The sequence below is a fragment of the Melampsora larici-populina genome (genome assembly GCF_000204055.1).
Source record: "Melampsora larici-populina 98AG31 unplaced genomic scaffold MELLAscaffold_45, whole genome shotgun sequence".
NCBI lineage: Eukaryota > Fungi > Basidiomycota > Pucciniomycetes > Pucciniales > Melampsoraceae > Melampsora > Melampsora laricis-populina.
Window position 1 is genome coordinate 327,144 of NW_006768809.1, and position 8,186 is coordinate 335,329.

Consider the following 8,186-nt stretch of genomic DNA (forward strand, 5'->3'; position numbering starts at 1 on the left):
TTAGGAGGCGGTGTTCTGATTGGACATCGATGAGGAGCGTGAATCGAGTTAGACAGGCGACGCTCGCGAAGAGCACGACATTGTCCTTCATTGAGCTGAGGCAGGGGTGACGGTACGAAATCAGAGGGCCATGGAATAGATGCTTCCACAGCAGGAGTTTTGGGTGGAGTGAGAGAGGATGAATAAGGAAAAAGGTCATGCTGAAATATAACATCCCGCGACTTAACCACTTTGCGGTGAAGAAGATCACATAGACGATAACCATTACCATCTGGTAAATATGAGAGTAGGACTGAAAGATTAGCTTTTGGATCAAGCTTGCGGCAAGTTGCATCAGGGACTTTGTAAAATGCTTGACACCCAAAGGGGTACAAAGCGGTCAAAGATGAGTCCGGTAAAGAAAGCAGAGAGTTGGACAAGCAGAATCCTGACGGAGTATAGCATGGGACGGAATTGAGAGTGTGGGCCAGATAACGAAGTGCATCAGCCCAGAAAGATTTTGGCATATCCGCACAGATCAAACAGCATCTGATGTGATTACCGATTGTTCGATTGGTACGTTCAGACACACTGTTAAGTTGAGGAGAATGGGGAGGGCCAGGATCGTGAGAAATGCCATTATCAGCAAGATAATGTTTCATTTCATGGCTAAGGTATTCACCACCATTATCAGAACGAAGAGCCTTGACATTGTACGAGGTTAAATTGGAAAACATTGCACAAAAAGTTTTAAAGCAGAGAAACACATCTGATTTCAATTTAATTGGATAAATGGTGGTGTGCTTAGAGTAATTGTCAATAAAAGTAACAAAATGTTTAAAACCCTCTCTTGATGTTGTTTCAACGCTAGCTACATCTGAGTGAATGAGATCACCAGGTCTGGATGATCGATAAGGACTTCTTGAATGGAAAGACATTCTGAACATCTTGCTTTTCACACATACACGGCATTGTTGAACATCAATTTCATTGAGGATTGAGGGAGAAATGTCGTGAGACTTAAGAAGAGACTTTAACAGGCGAAGTCCAATGTGACCTAGCCGAGTATGCCAGTCAAAAAGGCTAATGTCAGCCTTACTGGCAAAGCACAATGACGAGATAGAAGGATTGACCTTCTCCGGTAAGTAATAGAGATTTCCACGCCTGACACCGACACCAACTGGTTTTGTAGATGACTTGACATCGGACAAGGAGAAGATGTTACACCCTTCCTTGGTGAAAACTACAGTGAATCCATCATCACAGAGAGATACAACAGAGAGTAATGGTTCTTGAAGATCAGGAACCAGGAGAGACTTATGATTCATTAGGCCGGTGATAGCAAGATCGGTGTGACCAGAGTGAGATGCATGGATTACCGAGTTATCTGCGAGATGAATGGTTCGACTCGTTGGAGTAAGATGACTGAGAGAGGTCGAGTGGGGTGTCATGGTTGAAGAACACCCCAAATCAATGTTCCATTCACGGAACCGAGAGGTATGAGCAACATCAGTAGACGCAGACTTCGCTTGAATGCAAGAATCATCTTCAATAGATTGATCATCAGAGTTGCTAAAATCAAGAGGAACAACTGAGGTTTTTCCGGCACAAGAAGATTGGTTACCGGTCCTTCCTGACTTAGACCTAGTGTTTGATGATGACTTTCGTTCGAGAAAAACTTTCTCCAAAGCCCAGCAGTGAGTCACATCATGGTTTGTTCTACCACAATGGGCACAAAGTTTCAAGTTTCTTGGGCGTCGGTCACTTGAACGGTTGTTCAAGGAGGTAGATTCAAACACCTTTGGTGTTGACGAGGATTTAGGGGGAGCAGTTTTTGTTTTTGCAGCAGAGATGACAGTTTGACTATTAGAAGATCGCCAATGATTCTGTTCATTCTTGATAGAACGAACTACTTGAGCAGGGGTAAGATCCTTTTGCTGCATGAGCGGCGTAACAACAGCGGCCCAATAATCCGGGAGTGAGTTGATAAGAGAGGTACAGTAGATGTCTTCAGCTGTGAGAGGGTGCTCAGCAGTGATCAACAATGAGAGTTGTTCAAATAGCTTGTTCATACTCAGTGGATGTGCGTCCAAATCTGTATCCTCCATTTTTGAGGTGATAAGATCATTCAAGATTAACATTCTACCTCCGGATGTCGAGTCTTTGTGAGCAAGTTGTAGAGCCTTCCACATAGCCGCAGCATCATGTTGATGAGGTTTGATGAACTGATAGTTTATGTCCAGCACCGCACGACTAATCAGGGTGCATACACGAGCATTATCCTCAGTCCACATAGATGGTCGGTCCTTGACCGCAGTGTCCTTGATAAGGTGAGTTAGTTTGGCGTCGATAAGGTAGAGTTCAATAGTGAATTCCCAATCGAGGTAATTTGAAGCTTCACCAGGAGCCTTAAGGGAAGTAATCCCAGACAACCTGTTGGTGGCATCCGTTCCCATTGATGTGTCCATCGACTTGGAACGAGAAGAAAATGGATAACGAACAGTAGAGACGGGCGGATAAATGGTATTGGAAGCAGGAGGGTAATTGACAGAAGGATAGAGAATTGGGAGATCCAGATTTTAAGATCGACACAATTGTATTGAGACAGATCTTTGAGGAGTTATTAGGTTTATGTGGAGTACGAGATTGTATGCGAGTGATGAGGAGAAACAAACACTAGAATGATTATATCAGACTAGGGACCCTAGAGTGGCGCAATACGAGTTATTTACGGAATGCGAGAGGTGTCAAGGTGACAATGCAAAAATCAAAAAACAAAAATCACAATTCCCGGGTGCGAAATTCAAAAATCAAAGACAAAACTACAGAAAATACTCAAATACAGGGATAAAATCCCTGTACTGGAGTAAAAATCGAGGCAGAAACCCCTTTCAGACCAGGTTACGGCCCAAATTTTAGTAGATTTACAACTTGAAACTCAACATTTGTCACCCCATTGTCGCATTGACACAAAAAGTACCAGGAAAGCCACAAAAGAGGAAATCAAAAATCAAAAATCAAAAAAACAAAAGTCGAAAATCAAAAAACAAATGTCGATAATCAAAAAACAACAATTAACAAACCATAAACGAAGACCCCAAAGATGAAAACTTCACATTAGATGATGAAAATTGTACAAACCACCTCTCTACCTCTCTACCTCTCAACCAATCACCCAACCCATACACCACACACCATCACCGATCATCTTATATTGGCCAGTCATTCATCCACATTCATCCATCTTTTGTCATAGTCTCCACCCATCCACCTTGTTCAACAAAAACTACACTACACTGAACTTCTTTGATTGTCGTCACTCTTCTTCATCCTTCTTTGATCGTCTTCAGCCTTCTTCAATCTTCTTGGATCGGCTTGAATCCTCTGTAATCTTCTTTTATCAGCTTCAATCTTCTTTATCTTCTTCAATCGGCTTCCATCTTCTTCACACTTCTTTGATTGGCTTCACCCTACTTCAATCTTCTTGGATCGGCTTCCATCTTCTTTAGTATTTGTCAATCGGCTTCAATCTTCTGTAATCTTCTTTGATACCTTCAATCTTCTTTAGTATTCTTCAATCGGCTTCAATCTCCTTGAGTATTCATCAATTGGCTTCAATCTTCTTCTTTAGTATTCTTCAATTGGATTAAATCTGCTTCTTTTGTATTCTTCAATCGGCTTCAATAATCTTCAATCATTTTCAATCATCTTCGATATCCCTAATTGGCTTCAATCTTCTTTTCAACATTTGTGTGAGTCAAATGAATCAATACACTTTCTTCAAGCTTGCTCAATCCCGTGTTTTATTTTCCCCATGGTTCAAAACTTTCCGGTCTATGCAGGAAGCAGTGCTACCACTGAATGTGCTTACTTCTTTGAAGAAGTACTTGATGTTACACAATACCGCAAGTATACCAGCAATCACAACTTTGAACTCCGGGGTTCTGAAAGTCCTTTTGTCAATGATGTAATGCAAGCTCTCAGTCATTGGTCTCATAAACACTATAACGTAAGAAGAATGGTTGCGGATCTTCAGGGGGTGGGTTTGGTATTGACAGACCCTTTGATTGTGGATCCAAGCAAATAAGTAGATTGGTGCTTGTATGCAAAATGTTTGCCTGACTGTTTGTTTCACCCATAACCCAGTAAGGCGCACTTTGGGTTGCTCCGCCCAAAAATAGCACAATTAAGTATATGGGAGGAGATGGAGCTGTTGTATGGAGGTAAATCTGGGGAACAAACTCATATTCCAGCAAGAGATCAGCACATGGTGTAAAATGAGGAGTAAATTCTTTCATTTCAACTTGTATTCCAAAATTTGTTGCTCTTAAAAATTCCAAAACATAACAAAAATACTTTGCTCACAAAATTATCATCTTGATCACACGGGGCATCAGTCTCTTCTGCCAGTTTCTTGCTGGAATCATACACAAATAGAGATAAAGAACATGTCCTTTCATCATGAACGTCCAACACCCAAGGACGTTCATCTTGGCGGGCTTCATCCTTGTCTAGTTTGGCTGGATCCTCGCTGGTAGCTGAATTTTTGGCATAGGTTGCGGGTGTTAAAACATGGAACATATTAAGTTTCTGGAAAGATCCTCATGTGAAAAGGTGAAGATAAACAAACCAATGACTGTTCCGCTTTGATATTGTCCAGCACACTCAGATGATCTGTGACCAAATGCTCTCATAGTACCTTGCGGCTCGTTGGGCGGTACCATCTTGACTGCATGATTTTCCTTGATTACACCCAGGGCTTCAGAGTGTTTCTGCATGATCTTGATAGCCCTTTGAAAGTCTTTCCAAAGTTTCACTTCTGCAGGGTCATTGCTGGCGGGGTCCTGCAGCAAGAATTGTCAGCCATGTGAATACAACATAAAGCTTGAGGGACTTGACCTCTTTGTTGAACCTAGCAACACATACAGCCATTCCGATATTTCTTGTTGCTCTGTTTTGAAAAAGAAAAAGTGAAACTCGGTGAAACCTAAGTTTTTACTCGATAAAACTTTGAAATTGGCTGTAATTCAAGGAAATACAGCCAATTTTCGGGTTTTAACCAGTTAAAACTTAGGTTTCAAGCTCATGAACTTTTTATTTTCAAAAATGTGAGCGACAACAAATATCGGAATGGCTGTATAAGCTTATTTTCAGCCAGATTCACAAGTAGAACAGTTCCATAGGTAACTGCTTGCTCTTTCCTGTCCCCAAATTGAGGAACTTGGAAAACATCACAGTCCTCAGGCAAGCCGAACCGGTCTTTGATTCCTGCTTTAGTTCTTTGACTGACACATTCTCTTTGAACATCCCGGACTGGATCCTGTTTGGCATTGTGTTGTTGAGCCTTCTTCCTCTTTTGGTACTCCGCAAGGTCTTGCTTTCTGAGGTCTGATACTGGTTTTGGCATCTACGTAAAAAAAACATTGTTTTGATTAGTGGAATGCTCATCAAAGAATGAAGATTTCTTAATTTGTGTGGGGATGCAATGAAATAATGAATAAAGTGAATAAACAATGAGTGGTTAAATTTTTGATGGATTGAATATTTGATGGATTGAATGATTGAGTATGAATTACATGAATATATAAATTTATGAATAATTGTTTGAAGAAATGATTGATAAAGTAATTTCTTGAGGATTGAAATCAGGAAGCACCGAGATACATTTAGCAAAGGGTTAGGCTGGTAGTTGGGGGTCCCCTTGGTCACTTGCCCTGCCCTTCACAAGACATAAACATCTCTGCATGTATCTCAAGTACTTCCGTCTTCCATGAGTCAATGTGAATAACCTTGAGCTGTAAGTCTTTTGATATAAGTGAATTTGCATTAATGAATAATTGTTTGAAGAAATGATTGATAAAGTAATTTCTTGAGGATTGAAATCAGGAACACTGTGAACATCATTCAACTTCCCCACATTGGAAGAGGAAAATGATGAATAGTACAGTTTGTCATAAAAGAATCCAATACCGCTCACCTGAGCCTCAACACCCACACTACATATGTGTAGTACGCTAAGTAAATAGTTTTCCATCATGTACATACAGGTCTGCTCAGTTTTTTGCCCAACAGAATATATAAATCACATGTCATACCACATGTAACTTTTTTGACTTGGAAAAAATTGTCCCAAGAATTCACTACATATAATTCTGTCGCTGCTCAGGCAATATTTTTGAAGCTATTTGTTAGTAACAGAAAGGGTATTACATGCAGTTGAGTTGATGAGATTACACCAAAACGTTGAGTCAGTGTATGTAGTCTATCTTTTGAATGCTTTTGTCAATCTGAAAAAAGTTACAGCATGTATTACATATGAACAACTCATCCTGATGAGCAGATAACTGAGCAGAACTGTATGTACAAGATAACCACCAATTCACTGAGCCTGCTACACATATGTAGTGTGGGTGTATGGCTCGGGTGTGGAGTGATAGATCATTTTATGACAAATGATACTCCCAATCATTTTTTCCTGCCCACTTGGGGAAGTTGATTAATGTTTGCAGTGGAAGCACCGAGATACATTTAGCGAAGGGTTAGGCTGGTAGTTGGGGGTCCCCTTGGTCACTTGCCCTGCCCTTCACAAGACATAAACATCTCTGCATGTATCTCAAGTACTTCCGTCTTCCATGAGTCAATGTGAATAACCTTGAGCTGTAAGTCTTTTGATATAAGTGAATTTGCATTAATGAATAATTGTTTGAAGAAATGATTGATAAAGTGATTTCTTGAGGATTGAAATCAGGAAGCTCTGAGATACATTTAGCAAAGGGTTAGGCTGGTAGTTGGGGGTCCCCTCGGTCACTTGCCCTGCCCTTCACGAGACATAAACATCTCTGCATGTATCGCAAGTACTTCCGTCTTCCATGAGTCAATGTGAATAACCTTGAGCTGTAAATCTTTTGAATTATATGAGTCTTCTTTTGCGGTTAACGAAAATGTTTGATAAATTTTGATTAGTTTGAGGTTTCATGTATCAATCTTTAATCAATTAGTATCAGCTTCTTGTGGATTCTTCATGGTTCTTATATGTTCTGTCTTCATCATCCTGAAGTTTATGGAAGTAATGGGAAGACAAAGGAACAACAAATATTACCTTGGTTGATTCAAAGAATTGAAGGAAGCGGACAGAATGGTTTTCAATAATAATATCAGAAGAATCAGAGAACACAGGACTGGTTAAATGCTTGCACTCGAATGGTGGCTGAGTTGTGGTCAGCCATTACACTGTGTATGCACATGTAGCCTTACACATTACAGTTGATATGTTTAAATATCTAACATGTAAACATATGGTGCATACAAATGTTGATGGGCCAAAAGAGTCATCACTCAAGACCCAATGATGGTTGACATTGCATACGTAAAATTTTTTTGTGACCATAGCAAAAAAAACATAGATTATACAAAACATTCACTCGAGTTCCATTGAATTTTCATCCTCCCCTACAACTGTCAGCTTGGTGGTGCTAGTCTTCGCCATGGAGATATAGGCTTTAGGAAGAATAGCACAAGGCATACCGTGCGACACAATCACTGAGTGATTGTGCAATGACAAGGCCACCTAAGGACTAGGTGGTCAAACATTAAAAGTAAGGCCACCTAGCTGTTAGGTGGCCTGGCCATCGCACCATCACTCAGTAATTGTGCGATGGAGCACAGGGCCAAAAAGATGTTGAACTCGGCCCCAGACCGACTGTAGCTTCATCACACAATGACTGAGTGATTGTGCAATGGCCTGGCCGCCTAACTGCTAGGTGGCCTTACTTTTGAAGTTTGACCACCTAGCGCTTAGGCGGTCAAACTTGACAGCCCAATTTTCCACTCAATCACTCATTAATCAAGTGGCTTCCAAGTACCTTGGACCGTCAAGGTCCCAGTTACTGTACCTTTTAAAGTTTGAGTCACTAAATTTAAAAGGTATAGTACCTGAGACCTTAGGTGGTCTAGTCAATACCTGGACCACCTAGCTCCTAGGCAGTCTGACTCTAAAAGGTAGACCACCTAGGATTACAAGAAAGATAATATTTCCGCACGATCACCGAGTGATCGTGCGATGGAGTGACCACCTAAATCCTGGGTGGTCTACCCAGCCAAAATATGCATCTTGTTCCCTGTGTTGAGAACTTCACTCTGCATATCCTAGGTGGTCTACCTTTTATATTGATAAGTGTACTAACAATAAACCTTCACAATCATCCAAT